The sequence below is a fragment of the Somniosus microcephalus genome, unplaced genomic scaffold (genome assembly GCF_052327205.1).
Source record: "Somniosus microcephalus isolate GS21.2 unplaced genomic scaffold, FLI_Smic_1.0 scaffold354, whole genome shotgun sequence".
NCBI lineage: Eukaryota > Metazoa > Chordata > Chondrichthyes > Squaliformes > Somniosidae > Somniosus > Somniosus microcephalus.
The window spans coordinates 275251-303240 of NW_028225541.1; the positions used below are offsets into that span (position 1 = coordinate 275251).

A 27990-nucleotide genomic window follows, 5' to 3' on the forward strand; every position below is an offset into this window, starting at 1 on the left:
GGCTGTGAAAGTGACCACCGCCCTCAATTTTTTGCTTCCGAGTCATTTCAAAGTGCTGCCGGAGACATTTCCAGGATCTCCCAGTTGGCTGCACATCAATGGGTTGTTTTTCAGGGCCAGCAATTATATCAATTTCGCCTCTGATAAAGTTAGTCAGTATTGGCGGCCACTCAGGTTTGTGTCTCTGGCTGGCTTCCCACAGGTGCAAGGCATCATCAACTGCACACGCATGACAATCTGCGCACCCCCACCAGGAGTACTTTTAAACCGCAAGGGGATCCATTCCATCAATGTGCAGCTGGTGTCGTACCACAAGAAAAGGTTTATGCAGGTTTGCGCCAGATTCCCGGGGAGCTGCCATAATGCTTTCATCCTTGAGCCGTCTAAGCTCTCTGACCTCTTTGGACCTGCAGCAGATTTAAGGGGTGACTATTAGAAGACAAAGGATACACCCATCAAACTTGGCTGATGACACCCGTGAGAAATCCAAGAGCACTATAATAAAAGCCATATGACAGCTAGATCAGCATGCTCAAGATGCGCTTCAGGTGCCTGGACAGATCTGGAGGCGGCTTTCAGTACTCACCAAACAGGGTCTCCAGAATGATCGTGGAGGTGCAGGAGAAACAAAGTGCTGAGCACATATCATCTGCAGATAAATCTGAGGAGGAGGAAGAGGAAGGCGAGAGAGGAGAAGGAGGGTTAAGATGGCAACCCCAAAGCATCACCATCTGTTCACATTGCTGCCCGTGATGATAGGGATTCCCTTACAGCTCTAGGGTTCAGTTCTCTCCTAGAAGAAGAGGCTACAGATTAGTTGCCACCACTGGACTGATGCAACAATCATATCCAATTGCCACTCTCCCCACCCAATGCCACTGAGACAAAACAGTCCTATGACCAACCCTGCACCCATTGCACACCCTGCATTGCTCTCTGTCAATTCATGTCTTCCCATTCATCAACAAGCAACTGAATAGGGGAGTTGCCACCTAGCAACCAAGAATGAGCAACACAGGAAAGTGGTTCAAAGTAATAATTTTTATGTAATTCTGCTAAACAACGGAAACTTAACAACATACCATTTTGTCAACATCCATGTGCATTGTTTAAGGATGCTAATGGTCTGCTCTATCAGATTCCATGTGGCAGCTTGGCTCTCATTGTATGCATGCTCTGGTTGGGTTGCGAAGTGCACTCATGAGCCAGGTGGTCAGTGGATAGCCCTTGTCACCCGATAGGCACCTCTGTGGCTCAAAGACTGAGGGAACAGCGAACTGCTGCAGAATAAAAGCATCATGACTGTTGCCAGGATACCGGGCATTCAGCATCATGATGTGCTGAGCAAGGTCACACACCAACTGCACATTCAGCGAGTGATAACCTTTGCGGTTGTGGTACATCTCAGCATTTAGATGTCGACATCATGGCCTTGATGGAAACCAGACTGAGGGATGAAGGCCTCTTCCCCCTAAATGAATCTTCCCCGCCAGGCTATACCTTTCACCACTGGCTTCACCCAAACGGCTGTGGTGGTGTGGCTTATCACCAAATTACACCATAGTCTGTCTCCATGCTCCTCTGGCACCTTCTCCTCCTTTGAACATCTCACCTTGTTCTAACACTCTCGCATCTCATTTAAAATCCTCGTTTGTTAATGCCCAGCCAAATATCAAGCCAAATTTTCCAGCAAGATTTCTGCATTGCTTTCCTGCCTTAGTCACTACACCGACTGGCTTCTCATCCTCGGTGATTTCAACCTCCATCTCAACTCAGCATTCTCTCTCCTCTGAGTTCACTGACCCCCTATCCTCCCTTAATCTCTCCCTCCATTTAAACTCCCTGACCCATATTCACGGCCACCCCCTCGACCTTGCCACTTCACCTGGCCTCGCTACTCCCACCATGTCAATCGCAGATAAGGCCAACTGTGATCTCTTCCTTGAATTGCTCACCACCCACTTCCCCCTTTCCCCTCCCAACTCCACTTCCTTCTGTGTCCAGCCCTGGAAAAAACTCTCTTCAACTCACTTACAACTGCATTTTCAAATTCCCAACTGCCTAGCCTCCATTCACCACGACATTTCTGCAGCTACTGATCTGCACAATCACACCCTCACCTCCACCTTTGATGCCCTTGTCCCCATTTAAACCATTACTCTCTTTCACCCTAATTAATCTCCCTGGTATGGCCCTCATCGCCGTTACTTTAAGTCCAAGGGATGCAGACTTGAATTTTATGGTGGACAAATGGTTTAGCTATTCATCACCAGATCTGACTGGACCACATAAAGCACTATCGGGCCCTGCTCTCCTCGGTCAAAGCTGCTCACTATCCCAGGATCATCCTGCAATGATAACCCCTGGCTTCTATTCTCCATGACAAACAGTCTTCTTAAATCCTTCTCCCTGCCCATTCCACCCTCATCTCCAATAACAAGTATAAGAAGGTCATGAACTTCTTTGTCACGAACATTGAGACCATCCGTTCAGCGGCATCTGCCGCTTCCGTCCCTTCACCTAGCCCACCGGGACAAACTTCACCTATGGTTTCCCCCTGTCCTAGCCCTGAACTTGTATCTTTCTCTAGTTTCTCTCCAATCTCCCCTCATGCCATCTCTAAGCTCACCTTGTCCATGAGGCGCACCTCCTGCTCACTCGACCCCTATTTCCACCAAATTGATGACCACCCAACTTCCCTTCCTGTCTCCCATATTAGCTGATATTGTTAAAAGTTCCCTCTCCTCAGGTACTGTCCCCATCCCCTTCAAATCTGTTGTCATCACCCCTCTCCTCAAAAAATGATCCCTAACACCTCTGTCCTTGCAAACCACAGCCCCATCTCCAAAATCCTTTCCTCTCCAAAGTCCTTGAATGTGCTGTCGCCTCCCAAATCCATGCCGATCTTTCCCGCCACTCCATGTTTGAATCCCTGCAATCAGTTTTCCGCCCCAGCCACAGTATTGAAACGGCCCTTATCAAAGTCACAAATGACATCCTATGTAACTGTGACTGTGGTAAACTATCCCTATTCGTTGATCTCGATCTGTCTACAGCCTTTGACACGGTTGACCACAACATCCACCTGTAACGCCTCTCCCCCGTCATCCAGCTGGGAGGGACTGCACTCACCTGTTTCCATTCTTATCCATCCAGTCATAGTCAGAGAATCACCTGCAATGATTTCTCTTCCCGCTCCCACAGCATTACCCCTGGAGTCCCCCAAGGATCTATCCTTGGCCCCCTCCGTTTCTCATTGACATGCTGCCCCTCACCGACATCATCCCAAAGCACAGCATCAGATTCCATATGTACGCTGATGACACCCAGCTCTACCTCACCACCACCTCTCTCGACCCCTTCACAGTTTTCAATTGGTCACACTGCTTGTTCAACATCCGGTACTGGATAAGCAGAAATTTCCTCCAACTAAATATTGGGAGTTTCCAACACAAATTCCGTTCCCTAGCCAGCGACTCCATCCCTCTCCCTGAGGCTGAACCAGTCCATTCGCAACCTTGCTGTCATATTTGGCACTGAGCTGAGCTTCCGACCACATACCCGCTCCATCTGTAAGTCTGCTTACTTCCACCTCGGTAACGTCACACCAATCCACTCCTGCCTCAGCTCAGCTGCTGCTGAAACCCTCATCCAGGCCTTTGTTACCTCTCGCCTTGACTATTCCAACACTCTCCTGGCCGGACTCTCATCTGTCACCCTCCAGAAACTTGAATTCATCCAAAACTCTGCTGCCCGTACCCTAACTCACACCAAGTCCCCTTCACCCATCACCCCTTTGCTCACTGACCTACATTGGCTCCTGGTCCAGCAACGCCTCAATTTTAAAATTCTCATCTGGTGAGAAGGCAGATTGTAAAACAGTGGTGGTTAGTTGCATTTAACAGGTTCAGTTTCTAGTTTCACATTCAGGAAACAAATAATCTGGAAATGATAACACACCGAGCACTGTGCTCGATCAACACACCATTGGAGCGAAAGTTGAAGAATGAATTTGTTGAATTTTCCATCCAATCAGAATTATGAGGTAAAGATCATTTAAATTTATTCTGTATTTAAATTTGCATTTGGACTACTGAGCAAGGAGTTTGTTTCCAGAAATAAAATAACATACACAGCAAGTCAGTTGCCAGCTCGGCTCTCCCTTTCTAACTGACTTTGTGGTCCCAATTTTAAATCCCTCCCCCGCCGCCTAGCGGAAACCGGGCAGGGGGGCAATTAAAATGGAGTGTGGTACTTACCACTCCTTTCCTGTCCTGATTTGTGGGCCAGAAGAGTCACAAAAGGTAAGTTTGCCAAAAAAAATGATTTGGTTTCCTTGTGGACCAGGACAGGAGGGGCAGAACTGCTCCTCAGGGCCCCACAATGAAATCTTGAATCTCCCTTGCCCCAGGACTCCCCCCTCACCACTTACTTGGCTGTCCTACTGGTTTTTCAGCTTCAACTACAGCGTGGTTCCTGGCCAATAATTCACTCTCCCGGGCCGTAGTCCATTTTTCCACAGCTTCTGGATCTTATGGTGAGCTCCAGCCTCGCCACTGATTTCTGGCCCGCGATCGATTCTACACACCTCCTGGCTCTTCATTCCCACGGAAATACCTCCAGCAGTGCATCCTCCGACACTCCACCCTTCAAATAGTTTCTAGACTCACTCACCCTCCACACCTGTCTCCGAACCTGGACATCAGTTCGTCGATGCTCCAAGCTGACTCCACCCAACTACCTCAAATTTATCCCACCACGGGACCTCTGAATTTAACTCTGGACTCCCTCCTATTGTCTCCTTTTTATTCCCCATTTATTACCAGGACAGATCAATCCTAACCTTGCTATGTAACCAAGGCTCTGTAAATGAGTTTCCCTGTGTCCATTCACGTGCGCATTTTGGCTGCCGCTCCAGACCTGAGCCCATCACTTCTATTTCTCCTTTTTTCTCCCCCTTTTTTTTTCTAATTGCAACTGGGCAACCTGGAAGTGCCTTAACAGACTTAGGACCGGTGTAGGTTGCTCAAAGTTGTCACTAAGCAAATGGGGATATTCAACCAGCCGACAACTTGTGAATGTGGAACTGAGGCACAGACTATGCAACATCTCCTGCAGTGCCCATCGTTAGAGGAACCCTGCACTATTGCAGATCTTGCCGAATCCAACAGCAAGCCGCAAAAATGTGTCCAGTTCTGGCTGGGCTATGTATAGACTGTCCGTGGACATAAGAAGAAGAAGACCCCTCCTAGACCCCTCCCTCCTGTCATTTTTCCCCTCTCGGATACTCTGTGCTCCCAAATCCCTACCCCAACCCTTCAGCACTCCTCCACCTTCCTACTCTCCTGCCACCGTCCCAGGCTCGACTCCCTCTTAGATAAGCCTATTGCTCTCTTTGTGCCTCTTGTGGCATTTTCAAGGCACTCATTACCCCCTTCTTAGGAGCAGCAAACCCAACTGCCTCATCCTGCTCTCTCGCCAACCTACCCGCCCAGCGCAACCACTGGGGGGTCATCTTTCCAACTCCTTCCCGTCCCGCTCACCCCTCCCAAGGCTGAACCTGTGGACTCTGCCAGCGGATCAGCTATCAACGCCCCTCTTTGCATTTCCCTCGAGAATGTCTGTTCAATTGTGAACAAGGCCCTTGCCATCCACGAAATTATTGTGGATGATTGCATCGACATCATGGCCTTGACAGAAACCGGCTGAGGGGTGATGACAGTTTCCCCTTAACTGAAGCCTCCGCGCCTGGCTATACATTCCACCACTTAACACGCCCAAACCGCAGTGGTGACAGTGTGGTTCTTAGCACCAAATTACACCTTGGTTTTTTCACCCTGCTCCTCCAGCACCTTCTCCTCCCTCAAGCATCCCCCCTTGTTCCACCCTTTCGCCTATTATTTAAAATCTTCGTTCTCTATCACCCACCCAAGTACCATGCCAAATTTTTCACTGAGATATCTTCACTGCTTTCCTCCCTCAGCCTCTACACCAAGCGACAACTCATTCACGGTGATTTCAAGTTCATCTCAACTCCATCAGGCTCTCTTCACTGTCCTCCTATCCTCCCTTAATCTCTCCCTCCATATAAACTCCCCTACCCATATTCACGGCCACCCCCTCAACCTTGTCATCTCGCTTGGCCTCACTGCTTCCATCGTGTCAATCAAAGATAAGGCCATCTATGATCACTTCCTTGTATTACTCTCCACCCACATCCCCCAAACCCTCAAACCCCCCGGAATTAATTCTCCCCAAGTCACTTACAATTGCACTTTCAAATTCCCAACTGTCTAGCCTTTGGCCCTCCATTCACCACGACATTTCTGCAGCTACTGATCTGCTCAAACACACCCTCACCTCCACCTTTGAGGCCCTTGTCCCCATTTAAATCATTGCTCTCTTTCACCCTGGTCATTCCCCCTGGTATGGCCCTCATCGCCACTCCCTTAAGTCCAAAGCATCCAGGCATTTATAGCGGACAACTGGCTTAGCTATTCATCACCTGATCTGACTGGACCACATAAAGCACTATTGGGCCCTGCTCTCCTCTGCCAAAACTATTCACTATCCCAGGATCATCCTGCCATGATAACCCCTGCCTTCTATTCTCCAATACAAACAGTCTTCTTAAACCCCAATTCCCTGCCTCCTCTACCCTCACCTCCAACAAAACTATGAAGAGCTCATGGACATCTTTATCAGTAAGATTTAGACCATCCTTTTAGCTGCCTCTCTCACTTCCCTCTCTTCACCCAGACCACCAGGCTAAATTTCCGCTAAGGTTCCCCCTTGTCCTAGCCCTGAACTCACAGGGGCAATTTTCCCAGTCCTGGGGAGGTGGGTATGGAGGCCCGACTGCTGGGAAAATGGCAGAATCTGGGTGTGGGCACCCATCCTGCCCCCAACCCGCCTCCGTGCCATATTCCCATGAGGTGGGTACCCGACCCGTGCCGGGTCCTGTCTCCTCAAAGCGGGAAGGGGATTAGTGCCAATTAATTGTTTCTTAACAGGTAGTTAACAGGCAGTTTTTTTTACTAATCCCTATTTTGAGCCCTAAAGTGTGGGCTTCCCAATGGCTTCGAACCTCACCAGGGTCAGCAAGGCGAGCCGTGGGTCTGCAGGGGTTGGAGGGGCCGAAAAGTACACTGTGCAGGTGAGTGATGAGTGCAAGTGTGGAGAGGTAAGTGTGTGAAGTGAGTCTAAAGTGTTTTAATAAGATTACTTACCTTTGCTTCTTCCTCCAGGCTTCATCCCTTTCGGCTGTGGAGTTGCCTCATCTCCACGGCAGAGAAAGAAGAATGACCGCTGCATTCTTAAATGCAGCAGCCTTCTGCTTTCTGCTCAGGAAAGCTTTCTAAGTGAGCCTTGAGTAAAGGACTCAACTTAGAAGACAGATTGTCAGTGTTTGACAGCTTCACAGAGCTGTCAAACGATGACAATTCATCTGTCAAAAAATCTTGACAGATGAAACATCATAGGCTGACATTCTCTGTCACCAGCTTTCCCTTAATTGGCCTGCTAAGTCCGCTGGGCGGGCAAAACAAGGTCACTCAAGGGAAAATAGCGTGGGTTGGCCGGACATCAATAGAGGCGGGACTAATACCCGACAAGCAGCTTTCCCGCCTCCATCACGTCCCCATTGATAAAATCACCCCCTAGATCTTTCTCTAGTTTCTCTCCTTTTTCCCCTCATGCTCCCATCGAGCTCAACTTGTCCATGAGACCCACCTCATGCTCTCTCCACCCTATTCCCACCAAACTGATGATCTCCCAACTTCCATTCCTGGCCCCCATATTAGCTGATATTGTTAACGGTTCCCTCTCTGGTACTTCCTCCTCCCCTTCAACTCTCCCGTCATCAGCTCTCTCCTCAGAAAACCAATCCTTGTCCCCTCTTTGCATACCAGCCTCCTTTTCCTCTCCAAAGTCCTTGAACAGCTGTCACCTCCCAAATCCATGCCCATCTTTCCCACAACTCCATGTTTGGACCGCTTCCATCAGATTTCCTCCACGGCCACAATACTGAAATGGCCCTTATCAAATTCACAAATTGCATCGTATGTGGCTGTGACCATGATAAACTACCCCTCCTCATCCTTCTCGACCCGTCTGCAGCCTTTGACACAGTTGAACACTCCATCCTCCTCCAACACCTCTCCTCTGCAGTCCAGCTATGTGGGACTGCACTCGCCTCATTCCATTCTTATCTATCCAGTCATAGCCAGAGAATCACCTGCAGTGGCTTCTCTTCCCACTCTCGCACCATTGCCTCTGGAGTACCCCAACGACCTATCCTTGGCCCCCTCCTATTTCATATTTACATGCTGCCCCTCGGCAACATCATCCCAAAATAAAACATAAGGGCCTAGAAATTCCCTTGGGTTTGCGCCCATTTAGGGGCGCAAGAGTGGGTTGCACCGGAAGTTGCGTCGCCGCTGAAATTAGGTGGGCCTTTAAATCGGCGTAAGCCGGTAGCGCTGCGCCGGCACCGATGACGTCATCGGTGTGCGCAGCGCCCCGGTACCGCCCGAAACCACGCCGATCCCCATCTTCAGTAGCGGCCGCCTCTTCCTTGGCGGCCGCTAACAACGTTTTGAAAACCTGGCCGTGCTGCAGCCTTAGAGGCGCTATTTAAAGCGGAGGTGCGGCCGGCCGCTTTTTCGGCGGCCACCTGCCCGCACCTCCTTCCCCGGCCTCCTCCATCCCCCCCCCCCGCGGCATTGCCGGCTGGTTTCCGTGGAGCCCGGCACTTCGCCGTTGTGCCGGGCTCTTTTGCCGGCACTTTCAACGGGGTTCCGGCCGTTGCAGGCACCTCCCCCTTAAGAGAAGGGGGAGGCCTGCAGTACAGCAGCCTGCCGCTCCGCATCGGGTGGCGCAGCGGGACCGGCAGCGCTGAAATTCACTTTCAGCGCCCCAAGCGGGGCGGGCACACCCTGTACCAGCGCCCGCTTCCGCTTTGGGGCGCTGAAAGTGAATTTGGGGCGGGCACAACTGGCTCGGCGGCGGGCGCTAAATTTCCGGCGCAAACGTGCTGGTGGGGCGTCACCGAATCTATAGCCCAAGGTTCCACATGTACGCTGATGACACCCAGCTCTACCTCACCACCACCCTCACTTGGCCCCTCCACGGTCTCTAATTGGTCACACTGCTTGTCCAACATCCAGCACTGGATAAGCACAAATTTCCATCAACTAAATATTGGGAAGACCATCGGTCTCCGCCACAAACTCCATTCCCTAGCCACCGATGCTATCCTTCGCACTAGCAACTATCTGAGGCTGAACCAGAGCATTCAAACATTGGTGTTGTACTTGACCCTGAGATGAGCTCCCCACCACATATCTGCTCCATCACCAAGACCGCTTACTTCCACCTTGGTGACATTACCCAACCCTGCCTCTGACTCAGCTCATCTGCTGCTGGAACCCTCATCCATGCCTTTGTTACCTCTAGAATTGTGTAATCCAGTGCTGTCCTGGTCGGGCTTCCATCTTCACCCTCCATAAACTTTCGCTCATCCGAATCTCTGCTGCCCGTATCCTAACTCACACTAAGTCCCGTTCACCCATCACCCCTGTGCTCTCTGACCTACTCTGGCTCCCAGTCCGGCAACACCACAATTTTAAAATTCTCATCCTTGTTTTCAAATCCCTCCATGGCCTCGCCCCTCCCTATCTCTGTACACTCCTCCAGCCCTACAACCCTCTGAGATCTCTGCGCTCCTCCAATTCTGGCCTCTTTTATAACCCCGACTTTAATTGCTCCACAATTGGCGGCCGTGCTTTCAGCTGCCTTGGTCCAAAGCTCAGTAATTCCCTCCCTAAACCTCTCTGCCACTTTACCACTTTTACCTTCCTCCAATTTGAATAATTGTCCTTTACCCCTACACTTTGCTTTCTATTTTTTCACCAATTTGCTACTAATTCATCTATTTGTCCTCTGACTCCACATGCCCTAACCTTTATCATGAGCCTACCGTGTGGTACCTTAATGAAGGCCTTTTGAAAATCCAGGTATATGACATCGGCTGCATTACCCTTGTCTACTCTTTCTGTTACCTCTTCACAGAATTCTATCAGGTTAGTTAGGCATGACTTAGCCTTTTGGAATCCATGCTGACTATTTTTATTACATTTTCTGTCTCTAGATGCTCTACTATCACTTCTTTTAGTATAGATTCCAGTGTCTTTCCTACCACTGATATTAAGCTGACTGGTCGAAAGTTCCAAGGTTTTGTTCTATTTCCCTTTTTGTATTTTGGAACACCATAACTGCCAGCCCTCTGGCACTATCCCCTGGTCTATGGAACTTTGAAATATATAAACTAGTGCCTCTGCTATCTCCTCCCTAGTTTCCTTGAGTCTGTGTGGTCGCATAACTTCTGGACCTGGGGTTTATCATTTTTTAGTTCAGCTAGTTTGTCAATTATTTTCTCCCATTCTATCCCAGCTGTATTAATATTCTTTTTAAGCTCATCCTCTAGTGAAGTATCGATTTTGTTAGCTTCTTTTGTAAAACTGAGGCGAAGTAGTTATTCAATACTTCTGCCTTTTTCTGTCATTACCTGTGAGTTTATCTTGCTCATCCTTCAGTGGACCAATCACTACTTCAATTTCCCTTTTGTTATATATGTTTCTATAGAACACTTTATTAGCTCTTTTTATATTTCTGTTTGTTTTGCCATTCCTCTTTGCCTTACTGATTGTTATTTTAACTTCTCTCCTAAGTTCTTCATATTCCCTTTTGTCCTCCTCTCCTTTAATATCAATTTTCGTTATTCGTCCACGGTGCCCCATAATTAGCTTTTTTGTTTTTAACTTTTAGTGGAATATGTTTCTCTTGAACGCTATCGATTACCCTTTAACGATTTCCCACTGTTTTTCGGTCTCTTTGTTTTGCAAGATTTTTTCCCAATTTATCTTCTTTAGTTCCACCCTCATATCCTCATAATTTGCTCTTTTCCAATCAGTTACCTTAGTCTTTGACCTACTTATGTCACTCTCAATCCTATCTGGTTTGGTTCATTACCCATTACAGCAGCGATTCTTTTCTTGTTGGACTTCTTACGTACTGAGTGAGAAAGACGTCCTGTATACACGGTAAAAACTCAATTCCCTTTTCTCCTTTTGCTACTTCTTCCTGCCAGTTTTGTTGAGGGTAGTTGAAATCCCCCGTGATTATTATTCTATGCCTGCTACTCAACTTGTAGATTTGCTTACATATTTATATCTGAAATTCCCTTCCACTATTTGGTGGTCTATAATATTCCCCTATTAGAGTGATGGATCCCTACTTAGCTTTTAACTCAATCCATTTGCATTCTGTATCTATCATGCTAGTCACATCCTAGGCCCTAAACTAGTTCCATCCTTTATTTCTACTGCCATTATGTTTTCATTAACTACTACAGCTACTCCACCTCCCCTCATTCCTTCCCTTTCCTTCATGAATGTGTTGTATCCTGGAATATTTAGTTGCCAATCCTGTTCTCTATGTAGCCATGTTTCAGTCATCCCGACTATATCCGGGTCCTCTCTACAATTATTGCCTCCAGTTCATCCATTTTGTTTTGAATACTACGTACATTGCTGTACAAACAATTTAAATTGTTTTCATTTATTATTCCTCTCTCTTTGTTTTTAGTAGTTATTTTACCTTTATGCTCTATGTCTTGATCTGATCACTGGCCATTCGTGTTAACTTTGTTCCTTCCATTAGTTTGTCCTTTACTTTCTTTCCCTGGTTCTTTTATTGTTAGATTTCTGTAATTTCTAGCAGTTCCCTCCCCGCACCCCCCACGTCTTCCTCCATGTTATTAGCTTAAAGTCTTATTTAAAGCCCTCGTTATCCTTTCCGCAAGGACCATGGTCCCAGCCCAGTTCAGGTGCAGCCCGTCCCAATGGTACAGCGTCTGCCTGTCCCAGTACTGGTGCCAGTGTCACAAGAAATGGAAGCCCTACTTCCCACACCACTCCTTTAGCCACGTGTTGACTTTCCTAATCTGTTTGTCTTGATGCCAATTTGCACATGGTTTGGTTAATAATCCTGAGATGGAGGACAACAACAGCATCCGCCCCCTCCCTTTCCAGATTCTTTTCCAGCTGTTTTGAGTTGCCCACCTGAGAGGGCAGGTGGGGCCTCGGTTTAATGTCTCATCTGAAAGATGGCACCTCCGACAGTGCAGCACTCCCTCAGTACTGCACTAAACTGTCAGTCTAGAATAAGTGCTCAAGTCTCTGGAGTGGGATTTGAATCCACAACCTTCTGACTCAGAGGCGACAGTGCTACCCACTGAGCCAAGTTTGCTTCAGCTTGTCTTAAGTTGTCCTTCATTTTGAGAATGTTATTGTTAATTTTTAAGCCTCATGAGCTGGTTTTACACTCAGCAGAAACATTGGCGACTTATTTATTATTTGGGTCAACCCAAACACTTTGATCCACAGAACTGGCTCATATTTTGTTGGGGGATTAAAGATTACCCCATTTCTGTTCATACATGTCACCAATTTTGAAATTCAACCAAGCGAAATTTAGCAGGAGGTTAGCGGCGGCACTAACCGTTAGCGCTGCACCACCGCCGATGATGTCATCGCCGTGCGCAGCGCCCCGCTCATGCCCCAGCTGTAATATTGGGTGGCGCCCCCTGACTTACCGCCGGACGCTATGTCCACCAGGGTCAGTGGGGCCTACCTGCGGCCAGGGCAGCGTTAGTTAAAGGGGAGGTGGCGAGCGGCCATTTTTGTTGCTGGCCGCCTTCCAACACCTGCCCCCATTGCTGTCCCCGGCCCCTGTGAAGCCCCCACACGGGGTTTCGGCTGCTCTCTGTGAGCCCGGCAGTACTCTTGTGTGCTGTTTGCTGGCACTCCCGAACCCTGGTGGCACAGCTGGACGCTGGGACGCGATGCGCCAGGCCCCTCCCCTTTAATCTCCAAAGGGGGCGCTACCCAAGTTTTACCTGTAGATCTCTTTTCTCTAGAAACAAGAAAGCTGTTGGGTGACCTGCTCGAGGTCTTTAAGATTATGAAAGAGTTTGACAGGGTAAACAGGAGAATATGTATCCACTTGTGGGGGAGACCAAAACTAGGGCCATCAATATAAGATAGTGACCAGTAAATCCAATAGGGGATTCAGGAGAAACCTGTAGAATGTAGAAGTCTCTACCACAAGGAGTAGTTGAGGTGAGTACCATAGATACATTTAAGGGGAAGTGAAATAAACAGATGAGGGAGAAAGGAATAGAAGGATAGGCTGATAGGGTTTGATGAAATGGAATGGGAGGAGGCTCGTGTGGAGCATAAACAGCAGCACAGGCCAGTTGGGCTGAATGGCCTGTTTCTGTGCTGTAGACTCAATGTAATTCTTTGTATCTATTAACCAACATCACTTAAACAGATAATCTGAACATTATCACAGTCACACGGAACATGGGGAGACTGGGGGAGGTGGCAGTGCATGCAGGAAGGTAAAGAGAGGCAAGAAAGCCCCGAAAGCTGTTTGGAGAGGAGACGAGTTCAAGGGAGAAACTCAAGAGAGCAGCGTAGAGATGACTAGAGACCCGAGAGCAGCCTGGAGAAGGACAGCAGCTGAGAAGGAGAGGGTCTCCCAGCGAGATCAAGGAACCTGCGCTGAATCGCCCTGCAATACTCATTGGCAATAAAGCACGATAATGCCAATCTATTCCTCCCCCTTCCCTCTCACTTTTTCTCTCACCATTTCCCACTTTCTCTACAACAGCAGCTCTGACAGGAAAGTGAAGGGAGCAAATGCAGGGGTTTGGCAGCGGGGAATGGGGGACAATGTAGGGAGAGGTAACAGGGAATGGGGGGTAATGAAGGGGGGGTAATGGGGAATAGGGGTAATAATGTAGGTGGGGTAACGGGGAATGGAGGGTTCTAGTGTTCATTGGTCTTTTAATAATGTATAAATATTAAAAGGGGAGTCAAACGAAGGGTGGGCCCATTAAGGATCAAAAATGAGATCTTCATGTGGAGGATGAGGTATTGAACGAGTACTTTGCATTTGTCTTCATTAAAGAAGAGGATGCTGCCAATGTGACAGTAAAGAAGGAGGTAATAGAGAAATTGGATAGGATAAAAACAGATAAAGAGGAGGTACTTAAAAGGTAGGCAGCACTCAAAGTAGAAAAGTCACCCGGCCCAGATGGGATGCCTCCTAAGTTGCTGAGAGAAGTAATATTGGAAATTGCGGAGGCTCTGCCCTCAAACTCATTGAAACTTATAAAATTCTAACAGGACTAGACAGACTAGATGCAGGAAGGATGTTCCCGATGGCCGGGGAGTCCAGAACCAGTGGTCACAGTCTAAGAATAAGGGGTAAGCCATTTAGGACTGAGATGAGGAGGAATTTCTACACCCAGAGAGTGGTGAACCAGTGGAATTCTCTACCACAGAAGGCAGTTGAGGCCAACTTATTGGCCCAGAAATTCAGGTCTCCACGGGTGAGTACGCACTGGGTACTCACCCGTAGGCCCAACGAAAGTGTCGGTTTCGTGCATGCACCGGAAGCTGGAAATTCCGTTCCCTTAAAGGAAGGGGTTCAGGGGTCAAACGCGTATGCCGGAGAGGCAGGGCGTGCGCCTGGAACTTACGTTTTTTTCCAAGTTTCTCCAGGAGGGTAAGTCTCTAACAGTTAGGCCTAGAAATTCGGTATAGCCGCGTTTGGGGCGCTAGTCCCGGCGATGCGCAAAGTTTAGTGCCAGGCGCAATTTAGCACCACCTAGCGCGATATTGGGTTGCAGCGCCCCTAAAGGTGATTGCGGCGCTAAATCAGGTGCTGCACGCTGCTCTTAAGGCGCTAACCTGGCGGCGCAACCCAATTTCGCGGCGGCGGGGCGCAGCAAAGATGCTTTCAATAATCACTTTCCCTGAGACACAGTGGCGCCGGCCAGCTCTTAAAGGGGCAGGGCAATTGGCATCACCAGACACACTCACTGCCTTGTAGGCCTTCAAAGCGGTGGGAGCCTACCTGTGGTGCACCAGCCTAGCAAGACATGGAAAGGGTGAGGCAGAGGGCGGAACGCCTCACTGATGGGGCATTGGATGCTTTGGTTGGCGCAGTGCAATCAAGGCCAAGGAAGATGGTCGTATTGTGATTTATGTTTTGGACAGTCTCCCGGGTGTGAGAGTCAGTTATGTGTCAGTGTATTACTTTTGCTTTCTGTTGCCATAGCTTTCTCATGTTTGAAGGAACCACATTTTGTGTAATGAAACACTTTCTTCATTTACAATGGCTATGCCTGCTATTTACATGCATTTTGCCCTTCACAGGCTTGGGGGTATCAGACCGGCTCCATTCCTCTTCTTGGAATGGCAGCAAGCATTCCATGAGAGGGGCCTAGAAGCTACATCTGATCAGCCTCTGACGCGCAGCCTGAGAAGAGCCGCTCGCGTAGAAGTTCAGGCCAGCAGACATCTTCTCAGCCACCAACAGAGATGTCCTGCACCTTATCTGAGGCTGCAGATCTGGCTGAAGCAGCTGGCACAGCTCAGTCACCACCTCCTTTCTAAATCGCAGCCTTCTGACACACTGCTCCTCCGGCATGTTCATGTAGGAAAACTGCTGTCGGAAAACCCTGCCAGCGTAAGGTCTGCTGTGGCGATGTCTGTTGGCCCTCCTCCGTCTGGCAATGCCTGCCCCCCTCTCCCAGCGTCTCAGTGCCCTTTCCAGATGATTTAGCAGCAGGACGTTCCCCTCCAATGCAGCCCCCATAATAATTGCCCACAGGAAGGTTCCCCATTGTCAAGGCTCACCAACAGCAAGGTGATGGTCAGAAGGCTGAAGATCATCTGCCTGCGCTGGCTCGGTGGTCAAATGGCTCTCAGTGTGCAGCTCAGCAACTGTTTGTAGCTCTCGAGGAAGTTGTGCTCCAAAAATGGCTGCCGCTTTTAAACCACACCAGTCCCCTTTAAATAACGCTCCTCCAGCCCGAGAGCGACTTGGTAAGGTCCAGGTAAGCTGTCACTATTAGCGCCAGGCGCTACGGAGGGGAGCGGCGCCACCGAATTTCCGGTCCGGGGCATCCAAAAGGCGTTGCACACTCAAATGACGTCACACTCAGCCTGCGCCCATGAGCGGGCACTAAGATTTAGCGCCGGCGCTAAATGCATGCTCAATATGGGGCGAGGCGCTAGGTGCCTTGCGCCCACCCGGAAATTGGCTAGCGCCCCACTTGTCGGCCTCTTTAGGCGTTAATCGGTGGCGCTAACAACCGAATTTCTCCCCCTTACACTTTTAAAAAGCAGGTGCAATCCTTCTTAGATATGGGAGTGGTGCCAGAGGACTGAAGCATTGCAAATGTTACACCCATGTTTAAAAAAGGGAAGATGGATAAACCTGGCAAGTACAGGCATTTGATAGAGTACCACATAATAGACTTGTTAGCAAAATTGAAGCCCATGTGATTAAAGGGCTGCATGGATACGACATTAGCTAAGGGACAGAAAGTGGAGAGTTGTAGTGAACGGTTATTTTTCAGACTGGTGTGAAGTGTACAGTGGTGTTGCCCAGGGGTCGGTATTAGGACCACTGCTCTTTTTGATATATATATATGACCTGGATTTGGGAATACAGGGCATAATTTCAAAGTTTACAGATGACACGAAACTCAGAAATGTAGTCAAGAGTCAGGAGGATAGTAACAGACTTGAAGAGGACACAGACAGATTGTTGAAATGGGCAGGCACATGGCAGATGAAATTTAACACAGAGAAGTGTGATTAATTTTGGTACGAAAAATGAGGAGAGGCAATATAAACTAAATGGTACAATTTTAAATGGGGTGCAGGAACAGAGAGAGCTTAGAGAAGGGTCGGTAACCAGAGGAAACAGTTTAAAGGTTTTAAGGACCTGTCCCACAGACTAGTCAAGCAACATAATCATACTCATAGAATAATACCTTTCAGCCAATGTCCCAAACTCCTCCATCACCATCCCTGGATATGTCCTGTCCCACCGGCAGGAGAGACCCACCAGGGGTAGCGGCACAGTGGTATACAGTCGGGAAGGAGTGGCCCTGGGAATCCTCAACATTGACTCTGGACCCATGAAAGAAAGAAAGACTTGCATTTATATAGCCCCTTTCACGAATGTCTCAAAGCGCTTTACAGCCAATTAAGTACTTTTGAAGTGGAGTCACTGTTGTAATGTGGGAAATGCAGTAGCCAATTTGCACACTGCAAGCTCCCACTAACAGCAATGTGATAATGACCAGATGATCTGTTTTTTTGGTTATGTTGGTTGAGGGAGAAATATTGGCCAGGAGACTCGGGATAACAACCCTGCTCTTCATCAAAATAGTGCCATGGGATCTTTTACGTCCATCTGTGAGAGCAGACAGTGCCTCGGTTTAACATCTTGAAGGGATAATTACTAGTCCTAACCCTTTTAGGGCTACCCCGGATCAGGCGTATTCCCCAGACGTTCACCTTCAACTAAAGTTAGAGGTAGCCGAATCCTAAAGACGCTTAATTGGGTCTAAAGGTCCGGACTACCTCTCCCTAAAGGAAAGGAACAACCTGAAGATGTTACAGTCCTCCAGAAAGCATTTTTAATAAGTTTAGCTATACTGTAACCTTCCGGATATTATGAGGGTCCAGAAAACTCCTGCAGAATTCTGCAACTCCTCACCAAAGAGTGTACAGAGATTGAGTTCGTGAGTTTGATACAGAAGTACTATGTGAGACAATTCTAAAAATATATAGGTTTAATAAAGAACCGACATGTAATTTACAGTTGGTGATTCAATCACAGAATTAACAGTTCCAAATACAACAAGCTTTTACAATCTTATTATCAGAGATCCTTATTCTCAAATCTTAACTTCGTTACATTTCTTAGTCTTATTCCAGGATACCACCAAAATCAAATACGGTACCTTTTTGATCCCCGAGACTCAAAGAGTTGTAGACTTACAAAGCTTGCTTCTGAAGCCGAGAATCGCTTTGCCCCTTTAAGCGGATCTGTCTTCCTATTTGAAAGTCTAATTTTTATACCCTTTCTCAGTGGTATTTCCTTTGAAGTTTTCTGCTGATGTAAGCTAATTATCTCTAGTCATTTTTCTGTTGACCCTTGCTATTCTTACAGTCAGATCAGCTGGTACCATTACAGACTCGTGTCTCTACCTTTAGGTGTTCAAAGCTTATCATAAAAAATGGTGTGGAGCAGATGCATCTACTGATGTCATTCTTACCAAAGCCTTCTGTTTGTGTCTCTTTCCAAAGTGTAAATTAAAAACAGCTCAATCAGGGGCACCATTATCTTCTTAGTTACCTCAACTGGTTGTAACACAGACTCATGTCACCGTGTTTCATTTGATGTTACTTTTACAAATATCCCCATACACAATGATGGAGCCCAGCATGTGAGTGTAAAAGACAAGGCTGAAGCGTTTGCAACCATCTTCAGCCAGAAGTGCAGAGTGGATGATCCATATCGGCCTCCTCCTGAGGTCCCAACCATCATAGAAGCCAGTCTTCAGCCAATTCGATTCACTTCACGTGATATCAAGAAATGGCTGAGCACACTGGATACAGCAAAGGCTATGGGTCCCGACAACATCCCAGCTATCATGCTGAAGACTTGTGCTCTACAACTAGCCGTGCCTCTAGCCATGCTGTTCTAGTACAGCTACAACACTGGTATATATCCGACAATGTGGAAAACTGCCCAGATATGTCCTGGGCACAAAAAACAGGACAACTCCAATCCAGCCAATTAATGCCCCATCAGTCTACTCCCAATCATCAGCAAAGTGATGGAAGGTGTCGTCGAGAGTGCTATCAAGCGACACTTACTCATCAATAATCTGCTCACTGATGCCCAGTTTGGGTTCTGGACCACTGGGCTCCAGATCTCATTACAGCCTTGGTCCAAACATGAACAAAGGAGCTGAATTCCAGAGGTGAGGTGAGAGTGACTGCCCTTGAAATCAAGGCCGCATTTGGCCAAGTGTGGCATCAAGGAGTCCTAGTAAAACTGAAGTCAATAGGAATCGGGGGGAGAACTCTCCACTGGCTGGAGTCATACCTAGCACAAAAGAATATGGTTGTGGTGGTTGGAGGTCAGTCATCTCAGCCCCAGGACATCGCTACAGGAGTTCCTCAGGGCAGTGCCCTAGGCCCAATTACCTTCAGCTGCTTCATCAATGACCTTCCCTCCAACATAAGGTCAGAAATGGGAATGTTCGCTGATGACTGCATAGTGTTCAGTGCTATTCACGACACCTCAGATAATGAAGCAGTCTATGCCCACATGCAACAAGACCTAGACGACATTCAGGCTTGGGCTGATAAGTGGCAGATAACATTCGCGTCACACACAAGTGCCAGGCAATGACTATCTCAAACAAGCGAGAGTCTAACCACCACCCCTTGACATTCAATGGCATTACCATCGCCGAATCCCCCACCATCAACATCCTGAGGGTCACCATTGACCAGAAACTTAACTGGACCAGCCACATAAATACTATGGCAACAAGAGCAGGTCAGAGGCTAAGTATTCTGCAGTGAGTGTCTCACCTCCTGACTCCCCAAAGCCGTTCCACCATCTACAAGGCACAAGTAAGGAGTGTGATGGAATACCCTTCACTTGCCTGGATGAGTGCAGCTCCAACAACACTGAAGAAGCTCAACACCATCAGGACAAAGCAGCCCGCTTGATTAGCATCCCATCAAAAACCTTAAATATTCACTTCCTCCACCACCAGCATACCGTGGTTGCAGTGTGTACCATCTACAAGATGCACTGCAGCAATTCGCCAAGGCTTCTTCAGCAGCACCTCCCAAACCCGCGACCTCTACCATCTAAAAGGACAAAGACAGCAGGCGCATGGGAACACCACCACCTCCAAGTTCCCCTCCAAGTCACACATCATCCTGACTTGGAAGTATATCACTGATCCTTCATCGTCGCTGGGTCAAAATCCTGGAACTCCCTCCCTAGCAGCACTGTGGGAGTATCTTCACCACACGGACTGCAGCAGTTCAAGAAGGCAGCTCACCACCACCTTCTCAAGGGCAACTAGTGATCAGCAATAAAGGCTGGCCTTGCCAGCGACACCCACATCCCAGGAACAAATAAAGCAAAATTGGCAAAAGAACCAGAGGTGATATGAGGGGGAAAAAAATTAAACCGTGAGTTGGAATGCACTGCCTGAAAGGGTGGTGGAAGTGGATTCAATAATAACTTTCAAAAGGGAATTGGATAAATACTTGAAGGGGAAAAATTTCCAGGGTCTGTGGGGAAGGAGCAGAAGAGTGGGACGAGTCGGACAGCTCTTTCAAAGAGCCGGCACAAGCACATTGGGCTGAGTGGCCTTCTTCTGCGCTGTGTCATTCTATACTTCTATGATTCTGTGAAATATTGTGATGGGATCTTTCATGTTCACCTGAGAGTTTAAAATATCATCCAAAAGAATTCACCTCTGCCAGTGCAGGACTGCCTCAGTACAGTGCTGAAGAGGCAGCTTGGATTTTGAGCTCAAGGGCTCGATTTTCCAAGCCCTGAGGAGGTGGATTTGGGGGCGGGAGTGGTGGGAAAATTGCAGAATCGGGGGGGCAGGAACCCATCCCGCCCCCAACCCGCCTGCGTGCCAATGTCCCAGGAGGCGGGTACCCGACCTGTGCTGGGAGCCGCCTCCCCGAGGTGGGAAGGGGATTAGTGCCAATTAATTGCCTGTTAACAGGTAGTTAATAGGCAGCTTTTTGCCTAATCCCTATTTTTAGCCCTGAAGTGTAGGCTGTCCGACGGCTCCGAACCATGCCAAGTTATCGAGGCGGACCGTCGGTCTGCAGGGGTTGGAGGGGTCAAGATGTCCGTTGTGCAGGTGAGTGATGGGTGCCTGTGTGCAGAGGTAAGTGTGTGAGGTGAGTGTAAAGTTTTTAAATAAGTTTTACTTGCCTTAACTTTCTCCTGCAGGCTTCCTTCCTTCAGTTCTCGGGAGTCCCTCAGCTCACCGGCACAGAAAGCAGAATGGCCGCTGAACTGTCAAAAGCTGCAGCCTCTGCTTTCTGGTCTGGAGAGATCTCTAACTGAGTCTCAGTAGAAGGACTCAAGTTAGAAGACAGATTGTCAGTGTTTGACAGCTTCACAGAGCTGTCAAATGCTGATTTTTCATCTGTCAAAAGCTCTTGACAGATGAAATGTCAATCGCGGATGTCACCAGTAACCAGGTGTCCCTTATTTGGCCTGCTAAGCCCGCTGGGCGGGCTTAACAAGGTCAATCAAGGGAAAATAGCATGGGTTGGCCACAAGTCGATTGAAGCGGGAATACAACTCAAAAAGTGGGAGTCCCGCCTCCAAAAGCTCCCCATTGACAAAATCAAGCCCCAAGTTTCTGGAGTGGGACTTAAGTCCACAACTGTCGGACTCAGAAGTGACAGAGCTACCACTGAGCCACAGCTGACACAGGTCCTTGTTCAATTGAATGAGTTTGGTTTTCCCAATGGCTCATCTGGTTAAAGCAGTGAGTAGCTCAGCCATGTAATCAGAAAGATCCCAGGATCCGACTCTGGATTCCTGCTGGCTGCAAGTTCCCTAGTATCAGCGGCCTGAGCCTTTGACAATCTTTGCTGGGACCCTCTTGTGCCTATTTTCAGGGGGGCTGCGAGGCTGGCTGGTGGGGAGGGGCAATGGGGTTGTGTTGTTAAAGTGCAACATGATGGTATGGGACAGGCTCTATGGTCCAGCTGGTCTTTTCCTGTCTGTTGTTTTCATTTGTTCATGTGTTTGAGCTTCTGGTTGTAATTTGAGTTGTCAGCTTTTTTGGAGCTGCTTATTCCTTTGTTCCTAGGTTGGCCAGAGTGCAATCATTTCCCCATCACTATTCCTATCTGAATGTGTAACAAAACTGTTATAAATCTCATCGTCATAAAGAAACTACTCATGAAATAAAGCTGGACGGCCAGCTGGTGGCGCCGTCCAAGGAGTATAAGTACTCGGGCATGGGCCCAGCTTTCCAGGGACATTTTGTAAGACAGGAACTGGTGAAGTACAACTAGACCTCCATGTTCTGAAACAAGTTGATTAAAGCCTTGCTTTATACTCAAACCAAGTGCGTAGTGAGTTTTATTACGTCAAAAACTGATAAATATTTAAACATATTTCTTACAGTGATATTGAGAGGAACTCACTGAAAGCGAAATTACTTCAGCTACAATGTCACTTCACGTGGAATCTGCAGGTGGAAAAGGTTGAGTGGGATGATTTGCAGGAACGACTAAATTATACAATAAAGTCTGATATTGTGAAATATCAAGCCATGGCTTACAATCTACTTGCTTTTGTAAACTGTATGCGAGGCAACTGTGAGGAGTCGTTCAATAATTTATGGGAAGCTGAAGAGATTCTGAGGAAGAATCACAAATTTGAAATTGAAAAATGGATCATCATCACCTATGGAAACTATGCCTGGGTATATTATCACATGGGAGAACTGGCAGAGGCCCAATCCTACCTCGACAAGCTGGAGAGGATCTGTCAACAATTTACTGATGGCTCTCAGTATACAGCACTGATACCTGAAGTATACGGGGAGAAGGGTTGGTCACTGTTGAAATTTGGCAGGAAATATTATGAAGAGGCAAATGAATGTATTGTGGCGACACGCCACCACTGGACATAATCCACTCACGGCGGCACAGACAGTCTAAGCAGAAGCCCCCAGCCGGGGGCCCTTTCCTCCAGCAACTTGTTTCCCGCAGGGACAGGCTGCCGGGAGCACTTCCTGTCTGGGAAGTATTTAAGTGGATGCGCGGGCTTTTCTAGTTCCTGTTTGTCATGTGGTTGAAATAAAGCAGTTGTGTTTTCGATAGCTCTGGTCTCGACTCCCACGTTTGCCGCGGTATCTCAACACTGGTGACCCCGACGCTCAGGACGAATCCTAAGCTAGCATGGCGGATACAAACGCAGTCACGGTTAAATTACCAGACTTTTGGGAGAACCTCGCCGAAGCCTGGTTCATTCAAGCTGAGTCCAGATTCCGGCTGAAAGGCATTACAGTCGACGCCACGAAGTACGACTACCTCGTCGCCTCGCTCACCTACGCTACAGTCCCCAAGGTTTGGGCAGCGCTGCAGAATCCACCAACGGAGGGCAAGTACGAACATCTGAAGGCTGCGCTACTTAAAAAATTTCAAACATCCTCTTACCAGTGCCACTGCCAACTCCTGGACCTCCCCGGCCTTGGTGACACTTCACCATCAGACCTGCTTTCCCACATGCTGTCCCTCTCAGACGACAAAAATCCCGGCGCCCTTTTTCGCACGCTTTTCATTCGGCAGCTCCCCGCCAGCATCCGCCCGGTCATTGTGGAGTCTGAATCCACGGACCTGAATGATATAGCCGAAAAGGCCGACCGGCTGCTCTCTGGACAGGCCGCTCGCGACGTCGCGCCCGACCTCACAGCAACGACCACGCGGTCTTCCCGGGCCGCTAGGCCCGACCGCCCTACCACTCCGGGTCACTGCTACTACCACACCCGTTTTGGCGCTAGGGCTCAACGCTGCACGCCACCGTGTTCCTTCAAATCCCCCCCCGCACCGGCCCCCGCGATGGCCGCGGGGCAGAAGGAGCCCCTACTGTACGTCACTGACGACAGAACCAACCGCCGATTTCTGTGCGACACAGGGGCCCAGCACAGCATCACCCCCGCCTCCGCCCTCGAGATCCAACGCGGCACACGGGGTATCACACTGGCTGCAGCCAACGGCTCTGAAATCCGCACATATGGCACCCGCATGGTCACGCTTGACCTCGCGGGCCGCCACTACCGCTGGGAGTTCCTCACAGCCAAGGTCCTCTGCCCACTCATCGGCGCCGACTTCCTACATGCCCACGGCCTCCTTGTCGACATTCCGAGGCACCGCCTCGTCGACATCAACACTATGGCCCCCATCCCCGGCGCCTTTACCCCGGCCCGTTCGGCCGGCCTGACGACCTACTGCCTCGCCAGAGCCACGGACGACTACTCGGCACTCCTAGCTGAGTTTCCCGCCCTCACTAACCCGACCTTTTCGGCCAAAGCTGCCAAGCACGGTGTGGAACACTATATCCCCACCACCGGCCCCCCAGTTTCTGCCCACGCCCGCAGACTCAACCCGGCCAAGCTGGAAATCGCGCGGGCCGAGTTCACCAACATGGAACAACTCGGCATCATCCGCCGCTCCAGCAGCCCTTGGGCCTCGCCCCTCCACATCGCCCCCAAGCCCGGCGGAGGCTGGCGCCCTTGCGGGGACTACCGCCGCCTCAACGACGCCACCACCCCCGATCGATACCCGGTGCCACACGTCCAGGACATCTCGGCCCGACTGGCCGGACGAACCGTCTTTTCCAAAGTCGACCTGGTGCGCGGTTACCACCAAATCCCAGTACACCCCGCGGACATCCCCAAAACGGCCGTCATCACCCCATTCGGCCTGTTCGAGTTCCTGAGGATGCCCTTCGGCCTCAAGAATGCAGCACAGGCTTTCCAGCACCTTATGGACTCAGTCCTCCGGGACCTGAACTTCCTATTCGTCTATCTAGACGACATTTTCGTGGCCAGCTCCTCCAAACAGGAACACCTCGAACACCTTCGCATCCTGTTCGGGCGCCTAGCCCAACACGGGCTCATCCTCAGCCCAGCGAAGTGCCAATTCGGCCTAACCGAGATCGATTTTCTCGGTCACCACATCACCCCTGCTGGGGCCGTCCCCCTGCCCAACAAGGTGCAGGCCGTCCAGCAATTCCCCCGCCCCACAACCATCAAGGGCCTCCAGGAGTTCCTCGGGATGGTGAACTTCTACAACAGGTTCACCCCCAGAGCCGCAGCCCTCATGAAGCCCCTATACGACTCCCTCCGAGGAAAATCCGGCAAGATGGACATAGCCTGGACCACTGACACGGCAGCCGCCTTCGACGCCACCAAAAACGCGCTCGCTGACGCCACACTGCTCGCGCACCCGAGGGCCGATGCCCGGGTCGCGCTCACCACCGACGCCTCCGACCACGCGGTCGGGGCCGTGTTCGAGCAGTGGGTCAATGGCGCGTGGCAGCCACTTGCCTGCTACAGCCACCAACTGCGCCCCCCGGAGGTCAAATACTCCACTTTCGACCGCGAGCTTCTCGCACTCCACCTGTCGGTCCGCCATTTCAGGTTCCTCCTGGAAGGCCGCCCCTTCACCGCGTATGTGGACCACAAGCCACTCACATACGCGATGGCCAAGCACACTGAACCCTGGTCCGCTAGGCAGCAACGCCAGCTCGCGGCCGTCTCCGAGTTTACTACGGACATTCAGCACGTCTCCGGTAGAGACAACGTGGTCGCCGACTGCCTTTCCCGTCCCGCCGTCTGTGCGAATCACCTCGCGGTCGAATACGCACAACTAGCAGCGGGCCAGCTCACGGACCCAGACCTCCTCTCGGCGGCTACCAGCCTGCCAGGGCTATGCCTAGCCAAGGTCGCGCACGGGCACGAAGCCACGGCAGTCACGTGCGACGTCTCACTCGGCCAACCCAGGCCGGTCGTCCCTGAGACCCGGCGCCGCCGCGTCTTCGATGCACTCCACGGGCTCGCTCACCCGGGTTCCCGCGCATCCGTCAAACTCCTCTCCAAGCGCTTCGTCTGGCGCGGCCTCAGCAGAGATGTTCGGACTTGGGCCACCTCCTGCCTCGCCTGCCAACGGGCTAAGGTACAGCTGCACACCAAAGCACCCCTGGGAGACTTCGAGGTACCCAGCCGCCACTTCGACCACGTACACGTCGACATCGTCGGTCCCCTGCCGCCATCGCAAGGCCAAACTTATCTCCTCACGATGGTCGACCGCTACACACGCTGGCCTGAGGCAGTGCCGCTGACCTCCACCACCACAGCCGACATCGCCAGGGCGTTCGTTAACACCTGGGTTGCGAGGTTCGGCGTACCGGCCGACATAACCTCCGACAGAGGCGCCCAGTTCACCTCCGAACTCTGGACGGCCACAGCACGCAACCGCGGGTTGACGCTCCACCACACCACGGCGTACCACCCGCAGGCCAACGGACTTTGTGAACGCTTCCACAGGTCACTCAAGGCCTCACTCTGCGCCGGCCTGCAGGACAGTACCTGGACTGACCGCCTACCGTGGGTGCTACTCGGCCTACGCACCGCGGTCAAGGAAGACCTCCAGTCCTCGGCAGCGGAGTTAGTCTACGGACAACCGCTGCGCGTCCCAGGCGAATTCCTTCCGGAGCCTACCAAGCCTTGGTCGGCCGAACAGCAGTGGCTCGACTCTTTCTCTTCTGCTCAGCAGTTCGCCCCACTTCCGGTCAACCGACACGGCGAACTCGCACCTCACGTCCCGCCAAATTTACAGCAGGCGCGCTTCGTCTTCGTGCGACACGACGCACACCGCGGGCCCCTGCGACCCCCGTATGACGGTCCGTACGAGGTACTACAAACCGGGGACAAGGTCTTCAAGCTGCGACTCGGCGACAGGGTCGAGACAGTCTCCATCGACCGGCTCAAACCAGCACACACAGAACCAGGGGAACAGGTCCCCATGGCCCAGCCTCCAACTAGAGGCCGTCCCCCCGGCAAGCCAGCACAGCCGGCGGCGAACCGCCCGACCCAACCAACCAGACCGGCGACCACTCAGAGCCGCTGCGGCAGAACCATTAGACCACCGTCACGACTCGTCCACTCCTCCTAAGCGGATTCTGGGGGGAGCTCTGTGGCGACACGCCACCACTGGACATAATCCGCTCACGGCAGCACAGACAGTCTAAGCAGAAGCCACCAGCCGGGGGCCCTTTCCTCCAGCAACTTGTTTCCCGCAGGGACAGGCTGCCGGGAGCACTTCCTGTCTGGGAAGTATTTAAGTGGATGCGCGGGCTTTTCTAGTTCCTGTTTGTCATGTGGTTGGAATAAAGCAGTTGTGTTTTCGATAGCTCTGGTCTCGACTCCCACGTTTGCCGCGGTATCTCAACAGTATTGAGAAGGGTCTGGAGGGGGATCCTGATGACATTGAATGGAATGCAGCTTATGCAACTTCTCTGTTTCGAATTAAAGAAACCTTTGGATACCCACAGCGTCCTGAACACTGCAAGGTAGTGAAGCAGTTACACCGCGCGTTAGCACTGAACCCAAATGACTCTTTTGTCAAGATCATGTTGACTCTAAGACTACAGGAATTCAATCAAACAGACGAATGTTACGGATTACTTGAAGAAGTAATGCTGAAGTCTCCTGATGATCCATATATAATTCAATAGGCAGCCAAAGCTTTAAGAAAACAAGGATCTGTTGAATATTCCTTACAGCTATTGAAAAAGGCACTGAAGGTTAAATCATCTTCTGCACTCCTTCACCACCAGATTGGCTTATGTTACCAAACTAAGCTGATTGCACTGCAGAGAAAATCTTCTCAATACTTTGCTCGTGAAGATAGCAGAAAATTGATTAAACTTTGCAAGTACCATTTGCAAACAGCGTTTGATCAGAAACCCTCGCTTACTTTTGCAATACTTGATTTGGCGGAACTCCATGCAAAATGTGGAAAATATTCCAAAGTCAATGATATCTACGCCAACCTGCTTAGAAATAAAGATTACAACCTTTTGAATAAACAATTAATACTTTGGAACTATCGACAGTACCACCTGTATGAGAAGGGATCCCAGCTGAATGCCATTCATCATTTCAAGGAATACTTAAAACTCAAAGTTAACACCTGGAAGAACGAGAAATGCCGTGCAAAATTGAAACAAATTGCTGAAGATCGAATGAATAAATATTCAAGAGACAGTGTAGCCTTTGGTATATTGGGGCTAATACACCAGGTTGATGACAAGAAATCAGAAGCCATTGAATTCTTTGAGAAAGCCCTGGAGTGTGATCGCGATAATGAAGAATTTCAAAGTGCTCTACGTGAGCTGCGTCAAGCTACATAGAGCAATGTTAAAATGTGTCTCCGATTTACCTGTGAAACTGAGTCCCATTTTCAATGTGTT

General features: G+C 49.9%; 1 pseudogene; it reads left to right on the forward strand.

The window, feature by feature from the left end:
* The first annotated feature begins 537 nt into the window (after nt 1-537).
* Nucleotides 538-27930, forward strand: LOC147081802 (interferon-induced protein with tetratricopeptide repeats 5-like; annotated as a pseudogene).
* Nucleotides 27931-27990: the final 60 nt, after the last annotated feature.